Here is an 18,733-nt window from a genome sequence, read left to right on the forward strand (position 1 = left end):
CAGAGGCTCATCTGCTCCAATATTAGACTATTTTCTTTAGTCAATACACAGTAACTGCTTATATGAGTGAGTGCGCCTTTGTGTCTGTTTGTCCCCCAGCACCACTTGACAACTGGCAGTTTGGCAAGAGAGGTCAACAGAATAAATACCAGGCTAAAACAAAAAAATTTTTAAAATAAGTACTGGGGTCAGTTTGTTTGACTAAAAATTCTTCAAGGCAGTGCCCCAGCATGGCCACAGTCTACTGACTGAAACAAGTAAAAGATAAAAAAAAAGGTGTGTGTGTGTGTGTGTGTGTGCATATGATGAGATTCTTTCAGTTTCCATCAGCTAAATCCCTTCACAAGGTTTTGGTTACTCTGGAGCTAGAGTAGAAAATACTTGCCCATGATGCCATGCAGTGGGACTGAACCTGAAACCACATGGTTGGGAAGTGAACTTCTTAACCACCAAGCAAAGCATGTAAGAAATTATTGTTATTGTTGCTGTTGTTATGGTGGTGGTGGTGGTGGTGGTGGTTGCTTAGCCCTATGTCATCCATGATTTATGGTCAAAAGTATATCTGCTCTGACCATATTAGAAAGAGCAGTCAAATCTCCCTCGAATCACACCACATTCTCATAGGCCTTGTTAACATGATCACTATCATTAACACCACCACCATCATCATCACCACCACCATCATTATCCTCCTCATCATCATCATTGTTACCATCGCCATTATCATCGTCACCATCACTACCATCATCATCATCATCATCAACAACAACAGCTATTTAATTTCCAGTCAGTAGGCCAGGTTAGCCATCTTGTCAGAAACTATGGCAATATACGTCAACTTGATGAAACTGTTAATGTCTGATATTTCAATATTTAGCAACAGAGAACATCATTTATAGCAGTCATCACCACTATCATTAGGCATGATAGTGGTGGTAGTGATGGTGACAGTGGTAGTAGTGGTAGTAGTAGTAGTAGTGATTAGTCGTGGCTGGATCAAAAGAGGAATATACAAAGAAAAAGATGACATATGCAAGCTAAGAGTGCAAAAAAAAAAAAATAATAATAATAATAGAATCAGGAGTGTGGGAGGAAAGAAAAAATGGTTGAGATGAAATTATTTCTTGAATGAGATGCGGACACAACCAAGTCATAGATGTTGTTGTTGCTGTTGTTTTTGTTTTTGTTTAGCCCTAAATCAGTCCGATGATCAAAGACATTGAAGCATGACCACTTCGTATTTTTTTCCGCCATAATACATCTTAAGTAATATGTCAATATATCTTTCCTGTTTTAACCCTTCAGCATATCTGGGGCATATCCAGCCCAAAATATCCTAACCATATTATCTTCAAACCAGCCAGATCTGGCTTCTCACACCTACTCTACAATGTCATTCTAAAAATAAGAAGCTTGCTTCCCAACCACATGGTTTTGGGTTCAGTCCCACTGCATGGCACCTTGGGCAAGTGCCTTCTACTATAGCCTCGAGCCAACCAAAGCCTTGTGAGTGGATTCGGTAGACGGAAACTGAAAAAAGCCTGTCATACCGGCCATGATGAAATACCACAAGGTATAGAAAATACGTATTCGCCTTTATATATTTATATATTTAATCCTTTATATTGAACACTCAATATTTCATATATTCAATAAGACATATTCCATATATTCAATAAGACATTCAATACAGGCAGTGCTCCAGCATGGCCGCAAACAAAATGATTGAAAAAAAAAATAAATAAAAGAATACTCACATCCTTGTAATCTCAAAGCTATGAGATAATACAGGATTAATTCTGAACAATGGCAATAAACAAGCATCACATTTGCTAAAGTAATCCAAACAAGAGCACTCAGAGATATCTATACAAATCAAATTTTTATATATCAAAATGATGGACATGGAAATAGCAGAGAATTAAGTCTAAAACATTTCAGTTTCAGAGGGAATTTAATAAAGGATTACATAAATAAAAATATTAATATTACCGGTTTCAATGTATTTCATCTTATCAAATATTAGAAAAAAATTTAGAAAAATTAGAAAAACTTGAAATAAAAACATATATATGAGGTGCTCTTTTTAGTTTTTGTCTACCAAATTCAATCCACTCACAAGGCTTTGATCAACTGAAAACTATAGCAGAAAACACTTGCCCAAGGTGCCAAACGTGGGACTGAACCTGAAACAATGTAGCTGGGAAGCAGGCTTCTTATCCACACAGCTATGCCTATGCTTATTAGGACACTGGAAAATTTGCATAAACCCTTGACTCTCTTGAAAAAAATGTGTTATTCACAATGTTGTTATGCATAACTATGACGAATTAAAAACATAGATTAAAGAATAGTTTTATACTTTTTTTTCCTGCCACATTTTAAACATTAAGGCATATTTTATTTTACCATCCTCTGTGAAAGGCACCAGCCACTCTTGTTACATTTTCAGTATACCACAAAGTCAAGAAGGTTGAGAATTACTGATGCAGAGTCTTCCTTGTTCACTCAACCAAGTCACACATTATAATTAAGGGTGATTATAACAATTTCTTTGATGGGCATCCAAGCCCCAGATTTTGAAAGGATTAAAAATATCAATAATGATAACAATTATTGTTAGGATGATGAGCTGGCAAAATCTTTCAAGCGTCACAAAAAAAAAATTACCTGGAGATATTTCTTCTGGTTCTCTACATTCTGAATTTAAATCTTGCTGAGGTCAACCATGCTTTACCTTTCAACTATGCTTTGCCTTTCAACTATGCTTTGCCTTTCCATTTAGGGTCAATAAACTAAAGTATCATTCAAGTACTGGGGCAGATGGCATCAACTTAACCCCTTCCTCACTCAAAATTGCTGCCTTTTGTCCCAAAATCAGAAACGATTATTGCTGACAGAAACATAAGTATATTGGACAAAATTTATTTTGGTTCTTTACATTTTGAGTTAAAATTCTGTTGTGGTCAAATATGCCCTTCATCTTTTTGGTGTCAGTAAAATAAGAACCAAACAAGCACTGGAGGTGATGCAATCACCTCTCTCTAAAATTGCTGGCTCTGTGCCAAAATTTGAAACCATTAGAAAAGGTGGAGAACTGGCAGAATTGTTAGTGTCTCAGACAAGTTGCTTAGCTGCATATGGCACCTTGGGCAAGTGTCTTCTACTATAGCCTCAGGCCGACTAAAGCCTTCTGAGTGGATTTGGTAGACGGAAACTGAAAGAAGCCCATAGTATGTGTGTGTGTGTGTCTGTGTTTGTCCCCCAACATCACTTGACAACTGATGCTCGTGTGTTTACATCCCCGTAATGATGTCCAGTGAAATCATTTGTTTGTCCATTTGTTTTTACATCCATTTTTTCCATGCTAGCATGGGTTAGGTGAATACATATTATTGAAGCTTTGTTTTACACACAAATGCTCTTCTTGCTGCAAATCCTTATAATAATATTTATTATTATTATTGGTTATCAATATTATTTTTATTATCATTATTATTATTATTATTATTATTATTATCATAATTTAGATTTTGAGAAGGAATGTTTCTTACATAATAAAAATAATAATAAGACATTTATTACAAGATATAACTGCTTACACTAGCATAAGGCCAAAAATCGACAGAGAAGGAGTATAGTTGATCCGATTGACCCCATTTAATTACTGGTACTTACTTCATTGACCACCACCATTCTTACACATTCTCACACATCGAAAGGATCAAAGGCCAACCAAGGAGTAATTTTAACTCATAAAAAATACGTAATTAAATGTTGCAGGGTATGCTGCCTAGCAATCTAGCAATTATGCCAATCAACTGACCTTAATAGCAATAATTACAACCACCTCCACCACTACTACTACTACGACTACTGCTGCAGAATTGGTAGAGCTTTGGCCAGTCCAGACTTACAGTAAAAGATACTTGCCCAAGGCACCACACAGTAGAACTGAACTTGAAATCACAACTACATGGGTGGGAAGCAAGCTTCTTCACAACACAGCCAGGCCTATGTCTAAAGCCAGACTAATTACATAACTTGATGTTTACTCTTTTACTTGCTTTAGTCATTTAACTGTGGCCATGCTGGAGCACCGCCTTTAGTCGAGCAAATCAACCCCAGGACTTATTCTTTGTAAGCCTAGTACTTATTCTATCGGTCTCTTTTGCCGAACCGCTAAGTTACGGGGACCTAAACACACCAGCAACGGTTGTCATGCGATGTTGGGAGGACAAACACAGACACACAAACATACACACACACATACATATACATATATACGATGGGCTTCTTTCATTTTCCGTCTACCAAATCCACTCACAAGGCTTTGGTTGGCCCGAGGCTATAGTAGAAGACACTTGCCCAAGGTGCCACGAAGTGGGACTAAACCCGGAACCATGTGGTTCATAAACAAGCTACTTACCACACAGCCACTCCTTATTTATTGATACTTACTGTAAAAGTACATGACCTAGTATTTAAGATGTTAGATTCAGTCACAAGGATGCATATTCAATTGCTGGAATGGGTGATGTACTGTGACCTTGAGCAAGGTGCTTCATTTCACAATGCTGCAGTCTACATAACTGAAAATGAGTGCCAGACTAGTGCTGGGGTAGTCCTTTTTCCACCCAGTTGTAACATTTTCAATGTTCTTTTAAGTTGTGGGGAAGGAGTGCCCCCCCCCCCAATGTCTATATCTGCTCCTGCCTACATAATCTAAAAGGGTTAGGAAAATAAAATTAACGCATGTAAAAGAATGAGGAAAAGCATGGTGTATGTTATTAGGTCATATTCACTTGTGCATAACAGCTGTGGTTTATTTTTGATCCCCAAAATTTCAGGCCTTGTGCCTAGAGTAGAAAAGAAAAAGATATTTCTGCTTCAGCAACTCAATGCTGGATCTGTCTGAAATCCAATGGAAAACAGGTCAGTTTCAGAACAATGATGTTCAGATCTCAAAAGCAAAGTTTGAAGGCAATAAGTATTCATTTCCTCTGATTTCTATGATAGATGTAAATAGGAAATAACACTTACTGACCAAAGGCAAAAATATTTTAAATGTTGCTAAACTGTAATGGAAGATGTCCATAACACACTTGGATTCTGATTTGAACTACTGTTACTTTGGTCAATAAAGAAAACGGGAGGGTACACAAAAAACTGTTTGTATCAATTTCTAAAACTATGAGTGACTCCATCTCATGTTTTAGCTTTCCTACTTTGTTGCTCTCTCTCTCTAACCATTTGATTTAAAAAGAAGACTAATTACTTGGATATGATTAATTAAATTTGTTATTTGCCGTTTCATTACGCCATGCAGAAGATATACAATTATCAGAAACAACAAGCTTATTCCTGAGCATGGAACTATTAGAAAATGATAAATACCAAATGTGGAAGTGATACATGTTGAGTCATTTATTTATGATACTTTTCAGAGAAAATTAAAACAAATAAATGAGGAAGAAAAACACTTTTAATATACTTTCTGTCTTTATATGTAATAGACAAATTAATGTAATAGATAAAATAATGACTAAACTGCTTCATTTGGCCATTAATTCTTTTAACATCCGTTTTTACATGTTTGCATCGTTTGGATATCATTTCAAGTGTTGTTTTACAACTGGATGATTTTCCTGGTGCTAACCCTTACCAATTTTTCATGTAAGAAATCACGTATTCCATGCAGCTTCAATGGCACAAAGTGATTAGATGGTTTCTTGACAGGAGAAACAGACAACACTGCCACACACACACACACACACACACACACACACACACACACACACACCTGAATATGGTAGTCTTTTGTGGTCTGAGAAAGACAGTTCTACAATCTCTTACAAAGCAACCAGCACAAATGACTTGCTTATAGTGATCATATGTTTGTACTGTATATTAGCTCAGTCCCTCTATCAAATTGTGCACCTTGCCAAAACAGGTGCACAATGTACCATGTGTCAGGTGCTGAAGTGATCACAGAGCAATGCAAGGTGAAATGTTTTGCTAAAGAATACAATGCACCCACCGAGTCTAGGAATTGAAACCCCGATCTTGTACTTGTGAGTGCGACCATATGCTCTCAACACACAAATACAAACACACACATGTAAAATACTATTCTGAATTAATACTACTAATAACAAATATATATATATATATATATATATATATATATATATATATATATATAGTTTTAGGGAAAAGAACCAAGGTTCATGAAATCATCTATAAAAATCCACAGTCACATATACAAAAATTAATAATTAAAAGCACAATAAATGAGTATAATATAATACAAAGTAAATATCATAAGATAAAGATAGTGAAACTTAATTTAATTTTAATAAATTGATTTTAATTGAGTTTTTACCTGTAATTTTGGATTTTATCCCTATTATTATTATTATTATTATTATTATTATTATTATTATTATATATAAAGCTGTAAAGATACCAAAATGTGTCAGTTTGATTCTTATTCTACTCTGCCAAACAACACACACAAACACACACACATACACACACACACACACACACACTGGTCTTAATTTAACAGCAAGACTAATCACTTGGAGCATGACCAATTCTTGCAACATCTTGGAAGGGAAAGATGGGTGAACCCTAACAAGCTATAAAGATATCAAAGACTTATCAGTTCAGTTCTTATCCCAAGCTGTCAAACAGCAACCCTACCCCATCCTCACCAGACCTAATTTCACAATGAGACTAATTACATAGAGAGAAATAAAACTTCATATATTTATTTGCTCGTACAACACAGACCACAAAAGCAATTAGGTAAACCTCATGCGTACAGAAATGTATAGAGAGTAGAACATGTTATAAGCTCAACCGATTGCCATGTTAAATGCCACCAACTGAGCTTTATGTGCCTTTAGCAGGTACACAATGTTACAAGCACTGGAACCAGATCCTTGGTCTTTACTCTTTTACTTGTTTTAGTCATTTGACTGTGGCCATGCTGGAGCACCGCCTTTAATTGAGCAAATCGACCCCAGGACTTACTCTTTGTAAACCTAGTACTTATTCTATCGGTCTCTTTTTGCCGAACCGCTAAGTTATGGGGACGTAAACACACCAGCATCGGTTGTCAAGCAATGTTGGGGGGACAAACACAGACACACAAACATATACACACACATACATATACATATATACATATATATATACATATATACGACGGGCTTCTTTCAGTTTCCATCTACCAAATCCACTCACAAGGCTTTGGTCAGCCCGAGGCCTATAGTAGAAGACACTTGCCCAAGGTGCCACGCAGTGGGACTGAACCCAGAACCATGTGGTTGGTAAGCAAGCTACTTACCACACAGCCACTCCCACGTCTATCTGGCAATAACTTTTTAATTTCCACCCGTCTCAGAAGCCCTTAAAAGAATCACGAGTGCTACTCTCCTGTCCCTGACCCCAGTGATCCTGCCTTCTCTCCCACACATCAGAGACCCTGCAAAAGTCATCGGCACTATCTCCTCTTTCCCACTTCAGCAACCCTACAAAGATCTTTGGATACCAATTCCTCTCCCCTACTTCAGAGACCCTACAAAAGTCACAGGTGCTGCCTACTATCCCCACATCAGAGATCCTGCAAAGATCATAGGTGCTGCCTCCTCTCCCACACACCAGAGACCCTGAAAAATTCATGAGCACAGCCCTTCTTCTCATGACCAAATAAAAAGAAAAAAGAAAAAAACCTCTCCTGAAAAATTACATAAATGTAGAAACAATAGTAAATATCTTTACCTGGTAGGGGCTGAAAAACCACTGGAGTAATGTTGATCCCAGGAAGAACTGATTTGCCAAGGTTCACACAGCCATAGCTGGTAACAACTGAGTCCTCTTATGTAGAAACATTAGTTTGTGTCTGTTGTAAGTATGAAGCACCATCTTATAGGTATGTAAGCCACATAGGAATATCTGAAATAACACACATAGGGAAAAAATCTGTAATGAATATAAAACAGAAGTTACAGCTACTACTGCTCTTTCTTCCAACCCTTCATCTTCCACTCTGCCCCATCATCATCATCATCATCCTCGTCCTTTCTGTCATTCCTTTAATATGAAACTTTACTAGGGCGGTACACTTTACAAAGGGTAAAAAATAAATTTTTATCTATTTGAAAGTGTGTAACAAAATAATTACTTTTTTTTTAATGAAATATTCCCTGCCTAAAGTGATAAATTCTTCCACAAAAATAAATAAATAAATAAGTGAGTAATTGCAAAAATTTGTTCCAGTCACTGAAGCAACAATAACTAAACATTACTTTATAACATTATATTTTAATCCAACTTTATCTTCTGAAATTTTTTGAATACGACTTTTCACAGTTGTTTAGCTAACAGTACAAATTGCTATCTACTTTGAATTCTTGATGTGAACACTTCACAACTAAATGCCCTTCCGGTTAAAAGCCTTCTGTTTTAATTTTCTATGAGTGTCTGCCTTTTCTAACCATCTTTATTCAAAATTTTCTTTGGGCAATCCTCTCTTCTGGCAGTGAATGATATAACAACCAACTCGAACTTTTCTTAGTTTGACCTAATTATTGAAACCCGAGTCTTCCTTGCTATATCCGTCTGAACCAGCAACCATTTACATTTAAATCTAATTTTATGAAATCCAATCCAATTACTACAATTGAACATTTTTCTTGACCAGGAACTATTTTGATCATTTTTGTTAGCACAAAGTTAATTTTCTAAAACTTGGTATGGTAGTGACATCAAACCTTTAACTCTTTGCTTGTCTACTATTCACCACACAGACTGAACCCCAGCTGCTTATGCTCACCTTCTTGTACCTTAAGAGTTTGTTAGGACATTCCATTACTACCTTTCTTTTATCTCCTACTCAACTACTCCCACCTACCATTATGTATAACACAGGGTCACAATGTATTTTCTCTATAGCAAGAGTGAAAATACGTGGTTTGATGGTTAGGATATTCAACTCAAGATCATAAGGCCATGAGTTCAATTCCTAGCAGCATGTTGTGTCCTTGAGCAAGATACTTTATTTCAAGTTGCTCCAGTCCATTCAGGTGGCAAAACTCAGTTGTACCTGTAATTCAAAGGGCCAGCCCTGTCACATTCCACATAATGCTGAATCTCCCTGGAAACAACATTAAGGCTATAGTAGAAGTCATTTGCCCAAGGTGCCATACAATGGGACTGAACCCAGAACCATGTGACCAGGAAGCAAGTTTCTTATCATACAGCTATGTCTGTGCCTATTTCAAAAATTAATATTCATTTCATCATTTTGCATAAGCATCAAGAAATTTTATAACAGTTAAATTATAATTATTGCATGTAAACCATATTTCCTGATATTACCCATGATACCAAAAGTATACTTCCAAAGTTGCCCATCATACAACGGATAACACTAGTAAAATAAATAATAATTATAATGAAAATGTCTTTATGGAGACTTCCTCGAAGCCATAACATGCACAGAGTGAAATTCATTGAAACTTAATAGGATAGTTTCTGAGAAAAATTTTGAGAATTTGTTGAATCTTATAAACAAATTAAACTGAATTTTACTGGATTCTGTTAGTCAGAAAATGGGGGATGAAATAAATATCTGCTTCTCTCTACATTTATCAACACATTTATAAACAATACTAAAGTTTTTATATATACATACATACGAGGGTGAGTCAAAAAGTAATGCCATTTTGTTTAGGACAGGAACATGTATCATTCATCAAAATGAAGCTGGTCCCCTGTGGATCACATCCCTACTTCTCAACATAGTCACCATTTCTCTCAATATCAATGTTCCACCCTCGAATGAGAGCATGTATCCCTGCCCCGTAAAATTCTTTGAGCCACTTCTTCACTACAGTTTTCACTTCCTCGTCACTGGACTATCATCTCTTCGGCCCCATGAAAGAGGGTTTGAGAGGCAAACATTATTCCAGCGACATTTGAGTTTGACCACGTGACCACTTCCAGAAGCTACACTCGTCACCTGCAATTAGTCCTCCTCCCCTCCTGTGTTCCCTCCCCCATTTAGTCAGACGAGCAAATACGGGGTGGCCCAGAATTAATGATGACTTGAGTGAAATCGAAGGCATTTTTTTTTTAAACTCACTCTTATTTATTTGTGTTTAATATGAATTAAAAGTGTATAAATTTTGAATTTTGTTTATAATTTTATTTTCATTCCTGTTGTACCCCTATTATTTATCCAATGACAACTTTTTTTTCAATTTGGCAGCAATCATTTTCTTTATCTCAATCTCCAAGATGGAGTAATCATTTAGCTGAGCTTAAAGAACACATTCAGTTAGCAGTGCAGGAGCTAACTCCTGAACTGCTTCAAAATGTGTTTCACAATGCTAAGGAGAGATTTGAAGTATGCAGGGATACAAACATGTTGAAAATTTTCAATAAAAGTTTGACGTAAGATTTATAAATCTATTTGTTTTAGTAATAAACATAAAATTTTGTTAGTTTTTTTTTTTAAATTGCTCAATTTCATTGAAGCAGATAGTTAATTCTGGAACACCCTGTATGATGTGTTGCTCGAGTAAATATTAAAATCAAAGGTCTTCTTGCCGTAAACATCCCATCTTTTTGTTAAGCATATTGTATCAAAGAGTATATTATCCAAAATGTACATCTCCTTTATAGGCATGACTGTATGGTCGAGAAGCTTGCTTTCCAACCATGTCACCTTGGGTTCAGTCCCGCTGTGCGACACGTTGGGCAATTTTCTTTCATTACAGTTGCGTGCCAACCAAAGCTTTGTGTATTATATAATTGCTCTGACTGTATTGATACACATACAACTCACTTATTATTGTCATATAATAAACAAACAGAAGTTCATGTATGAAATTGATCTTTTTTTCTACATCAATTATTACGTTTTTTTCCTATAAATACACACATACAGGAGGAGTAAATCTATGTATATCATTGAATATAGCTCCCGAGAAAGAGTAAAAGTAATTACCCGATCAACGACGGGTATTACTGCTAGTATATATATGAATGTGTATATATATTCTTTGATGCTTTTACATGTTTCAGTCATTTGATTGCGGTCATGCTGGAGCACCGTCCTTAATTATACCAAGATATTTATATAGCAGTAATTTGAATTTTCAAAAGCATTCTAGTGTTTTTCCCCTTCCATCTTTTTTTTTTTTAATTTGTTTATTAATTTAATTTTACTTTTTGTTTTCTTTTTACTTATACTTATTTACTTTACTGCAGTTTTACTTCATCATATATGTTATTTTTGCATTATACTTTGTAGTTCTGGTGACTGTTTTAGTTGCTAATGAGGCCAGACTATCCTGTTTGTTGTAAAGAACTCCCTCAGCCCATGCTAGCTGTCAACACAATTTAGGAAATAAGATTCAAATGACAAGGTTTTTATTAACTCTTTGTTGATTGGTTCATTTTGATTAAGCTTTCATCTGATTGGCTGTAATAATAACTAGCCACTTCATAATTCTACCAGTTTCCTTTCTAATGTCAAAAGAAAATATAAAACTGAATAAATAAGATTAAAAAATATCATTAAATATGAATAAATCTGTATGTATGTATGTTTATGTATGAGTGTGTATGTGTGTGAGCAAAAGAAAGGAATATGGAGAGAAGATGGAATTATAGAGAACAAATATATTTCTACTTAAAGCACTTCTTAAAAGTAACTGACATACATTCAATTATATACACACACATGTATGTGAGTTTGTTTATGCATACAAGTACAAACAAGCATGTATTACATTTAGACATTATACATACACACACATATTCATTATATGTGTGTGTGTGTAATATTTGGGACTTATGAGTATATGTCAGTTAGTGTGCTAATGTGTTGAGTAAAGCAGTGGCACAATTTTGGGCTACCTGGTGTCATCCGGAGTTGGGTATATTTCCTTTGAATCTACTTCAGGAATTCTGCAGTATTAGCTGAGATAATAATCGATTAAGTAAACATAAGATGGAATTGGTATAACTCATTACTTTAAATGACAATCGTTTCAGCCCATTCTACGACTGTCCTTTATGGGTGGGATGCTGTGCCTCATACTATATTGCACCAATCTTGCAGTCTGGGTTACATCAGGTACATTCATACATAAAGTGGTGTCTCACTAAAAATCTTGATTTTGGGCAGTCATGTTTTTCTTTGACCCCTTCAGTTAAGGTAAATAATATGTCTGCCCAAAATCAAGATCTTTAGCAAGACACCACTTTATGTACCTGATGTGACCCAGACTACAAAATTGATGCAACATTGTATGATGCACAGCATCTCACCCATAAAGGACAGTTGCAGGATGGACCAAAACAATCGTCTTACAAAATAATGAGTTATACCAATTCCATCTTGTGTTTACTTCGTTTTGGGATTTTGTTGTTGTTGTTAGTGTGGTTGGTGTTGGTGTTGATGTGCATGCTAGTGTTGATGGTATGTTGTCAACGACTACTGGAAAGGTTGCAAGACGCAACGAAAATTTTAGGGAAAATAAATAAGTAAACAATGGAAAATTTGCCAGTGAGTGTGTTAAATAATAAGGCACTAAAAGAGAATGACCCTCCCCAGACACAACAAAATCTTCTGTTTACTTAACCGATTATTGTGTGTGTGTGTAAATAGATTTATATATATCATCATCGTCATTATATATATAAATCTATTTACACACACACATGTATATATTAGGTCATCCCATGAACAATGCGATTTTTCAATTTCATGAACTAAAACTAGGAGGGGGACAGGATAAACTACATGCATCAACTTGCTATAAAAGCAAGCAGTAATTTTAACTTGTCCTTATTCTTAGTGCAAGTTTTGAAGAGTGCAGTTCGATATTAACAGTTATTTTTTCAAAGGTAATAAAAGTATTCGACTCATAATCATACGGTTGTGATTTCAATTCCCAGTGGTGCATCATGTCCTTGAGCAAGACACTTTAATTCCCATTGCTCCAGTCCACTCAGCTGGCAAAAATGAGTTGTACCTGCGTTTCAAAGGGCCAACCTCATCACATTCTGTGTCATGCTGAATCTCCCTGAGAACTATGTTTAGGGTACACATATCCGAGGAGTGCTCAACCACTTTCACATTTTTTTTCATGAGCAGGCTGTTCTGTTGATCAGATCGACCGAAACACTCATCATCATGACAGGGTCCCAGCTGTTGTTGGTAAAGTCCATTCTTTTGCAAAGACAAAGGCAGGTGTATTAATTTGATGTTTGAGAAGAATGGAAAAGTCTTTGAGATTTCAAACCTACGCTCTTCGACAGAAAGAGCTGAGAGGAAAAAAATTGGAGAGGGAACAAAAAAGAACGGAGAGAGAAAAAAATGTAGGGATTAATGTTTTAACATGATGAAGTAACCCTAATTTTAATCAGCCATGAAAAAATCTTAATTTTCTTGGAGACAGATGCGGGTTGGCAACAAGAAAGACATCTGTCTGCAGAAAACCTGCCAAAATGAATTCTGTCTGGCCCACAGAAGCATAAAAAAGTGGACATTAAAATGATGGCAATGACATGATATGACAGCAGTAAAATTTTGACAAAGATCAACTAACTTGTAGCTTTGTTGATGTAAAGAAGGTATCTGAGAAGGGCCTGCATTCTAAAGATTTGGACTATGAAAACGTAAGGCATGGAAGAAAGGCTTGTGAGAAAAGTTGATGATATGTGCAAGACGACTATACGCAAATTAGGTGAGGACAGCCAATGCATGAAATGAAGCACAAGTGGCTTCTCATTATGATTATTCTGTGATCTGTTTCCTCCTATTTCCCAACCTGAGTGTGAGTGAAGTGCTGCTTAAAAGACATTTGAAACTTCTAAAGTAGATATGGATAAAATGTGTTTTTTGATGACTTCAGTTAAAATTAAGGTAGTGTTTTTGTGGTTTTAAAGTACAGAAACGTCCATGTTTGTAGAGAGATTATTTTTTTATATTCTATCTTGTTTCAATCATTGGACTACGGTCATACTGGTGCACCACTTTGAAAGGGTATTTTTAGTTAAAAAGATTGAACCACCACCAGTACTTTTCTTGTAAGTCTAGTATTTCTTTTATCAGTCACTTTTGCTGAACCACTAAGTTACAGGGACATAAACAACCAACATTTGTCAAGTAGTGGTAGTTGGAACAAATACACATGCACACAGACACACACACACATGAATATACACACACACACACTATAGAATTCCACAGTTTCCTTCTACCAAATTCACTGACAAGACATCAGTTGTCCCAAGGGCTGTCAGAGAAGACACTTGCCCAAGGTGCCACACAGTGGAACTGAACACCCAAAAACCATATGGTTGCAAAGTGAGTTTCTTAACTACACAGCCATGCCTGCACTTATAGATACACAGAAACTCAGTTCAAAGTTCTGAGAGCAACTAACAGTGAGAAAACAGGAAATAACGTAAGACTGGCACCACAATTCCATCACTTACCAATTAGACCCTTGTCCTTGACAATTGCAGTGCAAACTAGTGACTTGGTCAGCAGTCAAAAACTGATGACAAGATGAGCTGCTACAGATCACACTGTACCAAAGAGTGTCTGCATGCAACCAGAAACCACATGTGAACATGTATTCTCACTGAAATTCTGAACATGAACTCTACACCGCGACAGCAAAGGACGACTACAGCTACAGCATCCGAGCTATCCGACATGTTTGCTCTCCCAGAGGGGCCCTTGTCAAATTTGCAAGCTGGACTTTTGGGCCACAGGCAGAAACATTACTATGTCTACTGACAGCCTTGACTACAGTCGACCATCAGGTGTACGAGGTGGTATCAAAAAGTTCCCGGACTAGTTCTGTAGAGAGCCAACAGATGGCAGCACACTGTCCCATGCCCAGTTAGAGCTAGCAGTGACCTTCATGAGGCAGTGTGCTATGTGACATTGCTGCGTTTACTTTGCAAGTTGTGAAATTTGTGTTTCTGTGATCACATGTATGCTGTAGTCTGCAAATTTTGTCATGGGCAGGAACAAAGAGCCAACGTGAAATTTTGTATCAAACTTTGGAAGTCTGCTGCAGAGACATTAAGCATGCTTCAGCAAGCTTACTGCGACGAGGGTAATATGCAATGTCACAAGCACTTCAAAAGCACAAAATGTCACTGGGAGACAATGAGCAATCTGGAAGACCTACCACAAGCATCACACTCATTAACAACTAATTTATGCCAGAAGTGTAAAGGTTGTGTGACCTAGGGGCTTGGGTATTGGGCTCACAATTATCGCACAATGGCTACAGTTCTCAAACTGAATAGTGTGTTCGTGTCCTTGAGCAAGGCACTTCATTTCATGTTACTTGAGTTTGTCTTAGCTGAAAAAGAGTACCAGCAGAGTACCACTGGGAGTTAATCCTGCCACTGAATAACATCCTATTCATGGGGGGAGCCTCGTAATCCCAATGTCCTAAACACCACAGAATCTGAGATAAGCCTGAGGGTTCAAGATAGCCTTTAACCCCTGTGTGACAATATTTCTGCTTTTGTTTCATTTAATTTTGAAAATAATGAAAAATTTAAATAAAATAGCTTTATCATTATTAAGCTGGTGTTGGGAACATTGATTAATACAAAATAGTGATGGAAGATTCAAAAAAGAGTAACCACTTGTTACTCAGTTTTGCCAATGTTTCAATTAATACTGAAAAAAATGGAGAATTTAGTAAAATAACTTTGTCATTATTAGCCTGGTGTTAGGAACATAAATTAACTCAAAATATTGCTGGAAGGTTCTAATTTAGATCACTTTAACCCTTTTGTTACCATATTCTTGTTGAAATACACTGCCTGTGTTTCAATTAATACTGAAAATAATGAAGAAATTAGTAAAATAACTTTGTTATTATTAAGCTGATGTTTGAAACATAAATTCACATAAAATATGGAGGACAGCTTTAGTTTAGATCATTTTAAAACAGGAAGCTTTAACCATAAAACCAGGAGTAGTATCAAGAGGATTAACTTAGTGTAACACTTGTATACCCTCTAACCTCCATTCCGTAATCATATTACATAGAATCTATCCCTCAGCCTCAACCAGTTAGTGGAATGGCTTTCTAGCCACAAGGGCACAATGGCAAAAATTAGTATCATGACGTTGGTAGTACAGTGTAATTGAGATTTCCATATCTTGAGATGGTTGTCATAAGTAGACCTCATAAGTTGCTCCTATTTTCCCTCTCCTTCTATTTTTTCTCTTTTTAATAGCTAAATAGGATGGTATATTCTAATGAGCCACTTGACAGCTCACAAGCAAAACTTCAAAAACTATATTTTTATTCTTCAAAGCTTCCACTCTTTTGCCACTTGCAGGCAGTGGGGCGTGGCCATATTGGGAAACCACCCACTAAAGATGTGAGCACAAAGTGGGACCCAAACCCATGCCTCTCCTTTGGCTCCTCAGTGCAATGACCTCCATACAATGTGTCACCTCCAAATAATATGAAATTCAATCAAATTTCTAAAAATAATTTTTAAAAAGCCCTCGAACATGTAAATCACAATTTATAAACCCAGCAAAAGCCTTCACATTCAATTTATAAAAGAGAGAGTGTCTTTATATCAATATGTGGGCACACACACATGCACACACATGTGTGTGTGTATGTGCCAACATGTATGGCTGCAAATGAGTACCTTTTGCATGTGGGATTATTACCACTGGTCAAATCATTCAATGATTCTAAGAGGCCCTCTGGCCCTTGCACATCTTTCTCTGACCCACCTGCAGCTTCAATTAAGAATATTCTTTCAAAATCTTTTAATTCAAAAGTGACCATATTTCTGCTGAAAGGAAAGGGGTAAACATTGCTTTGGTTTTTGTAAGGCTGATTGTAAGACCCAACGCCATACACAAAGTTGGAAAACAATCCATAAGGTGTTGTATGTGAGCTTCTGTGTGTGCTAAGAAGTCAACGTCATCTGTGTAAAGAAGTTCTCTGTTCAGAGCTTGGAAAGTCTTTGTTTTAGCATTAAACCATCTTGAGCTGAAAACCTTTCTGATGGTTCCAAACCACAACAGAATATCTCTGCACAATCATAGAAAATGTGTGTATGCAAGACAGCAAAGAAGACTGAGAAAAGACTGCTAATAAGAATATCACCTTGCTTTACTCCATCGTCAATTGGGGTTTCTCCAGACAGTTGATCATTGAAGGCAACTTGTGCTTTCATGTCACTGCACAACTGCTTTAACATGCTCACAAATTTAGGAGAACATACTACTTCACCAAATATTACCCAGAGTGTTTTTCTGTTAAATATATCAAAAGCTTTTGTTAGGTCAGCAAAGAGTTGATATAGAGGGATATGCTACTCAGTGTATTTTTCTTGTATATGTCTTGCAGCGAAGATCATATCAACTTTCCGCATTCCTCCTCCTAAAACCACTATGTGATTCTGGCATAACTACAGGACAGATATCTTCCTCTAGTCTGTTGAGCAAAAAGTCTTGCAAATACCTTGCCAACAGCTTGCAATACAGTGATATCACGATAGTTATCACATATCGATTTTTCACCTTTGCTCTTGTGTAATGATAACAGAATACCATTGATCCAATCTTGTGGAATCAGGGTCCCGTTCCAACTATTAATAATGAAGTTGTTTATCACTTCGGTTCCATTACATTTCTGTTACACTGTCTACTTTGGCATAATTTACATACATGAACAATAAACACAATATATATACCCACTGTAATCTGAGATGACCCTTTGTACACTAGTCAAGTATTATGATAGGATTTGATAAAAATCAAAAATACATATATTTGCAATCTTCTGGCCATAGAAACAAAAGCCTTGAAATATGTGCAACAGACTAATATTTTGTTACATCTGGCCTTTCACATACCTGAATTCAGTTTCTACCAAGGGCAACTTTGCCTTTCATCCTTAATAAAGTATGACTCGAGTAAGCAGAGATGGTCAATTTAAGCAACAATGTTCATTCTTCAAATGTGTGGTTCCATGCTTGTGTCAGAACTAATACCTCCTCACATTCTTTTATAGCTTGAGTTCAAATCCTGCCAGGATACAGTGACTTTAACTTTTGTTTGCCTACTCCCCCCACCCATCTGAAGGTGGGGATTGATAACATTAATAAGTGTGTCAGCCGATATCATAAATAATCTACTTTTAGATTTCTCACTCTCTCTCTCTCACTGTATACATACACAGATACATATATACATGTGTAATTGTGTGAGTATGTGTATGTATATATATATATATATATATATATATGCACAGGTGTGCATATATTTACATATATGAATGCATTTGAGTTTGTATAGCGTAAATTCAATGAACAATAAATAGCAACAGTGGAGATACAAGATTTAATATATATATATATATATATATAAATATATATATATATATATAAAACAAATAATAAATGAGTATATGCATATATATGTACAGATATGTGCATACCTACATCTATCTGTATATATAGGTGCATATCTGGGTACAGGACATTGCAAACAAAATGTAGACAAAAAAATGATAATAACCATAGTACAGAACACACACAGGCCACATAGAGAACATTTTCTTTCATCAGCTACCCCCATTCTAACACGGGTGTTTCGAATATATATATATATATATATATATATATATATATATATATA

At 36.1% G+C, this 18,733-nt stretch overlaps 1 protein-coding gene across 4 annotated transcripts in view; it reads right to left on the reverse strand.

The window, feature by feature from the left end:
* LOC106879236 (rho GTPase-activating protein 24-like) overlaps positions 1-18,733 on the reverse strand; it is a 120,139-nt gene that overhangs the window by 76,916 nt on the left and 24,490 nt on the right. For 3 of the 4 annotated variants that reach the window (XM_052973969.1, XM_052973968.1, XM_052973971.1), the window contains exon 2: positions 7,792-7,965. The gene's annotated coding sequence lies outside the window, so the exon portion shown is untranslated. Of the gene's footprint in view, positions 1-7,791; positions 7,966-17,949; positions 18,137-18,733 lie in introns of those variants that run through there. The other variant, XM_052973970.1, reaches the window with a different exon arrangement.

The sequence above is a fragment of the Octopus bimaculoides genome, chromosome 17 (assembly GCF_001194135.2).
Source record: "Octopus bimaculoides isolate UCB-OBI-ISO-001 chromosome 17, ASM119413v2, whole genome shotgun sequence".
Lineage (NCBI taxonomy): Eukaryota > Metazoa > Mollusca > Cephalopoda > Octopoda > Octopodidae > Octopus > Octopus bimaculoides.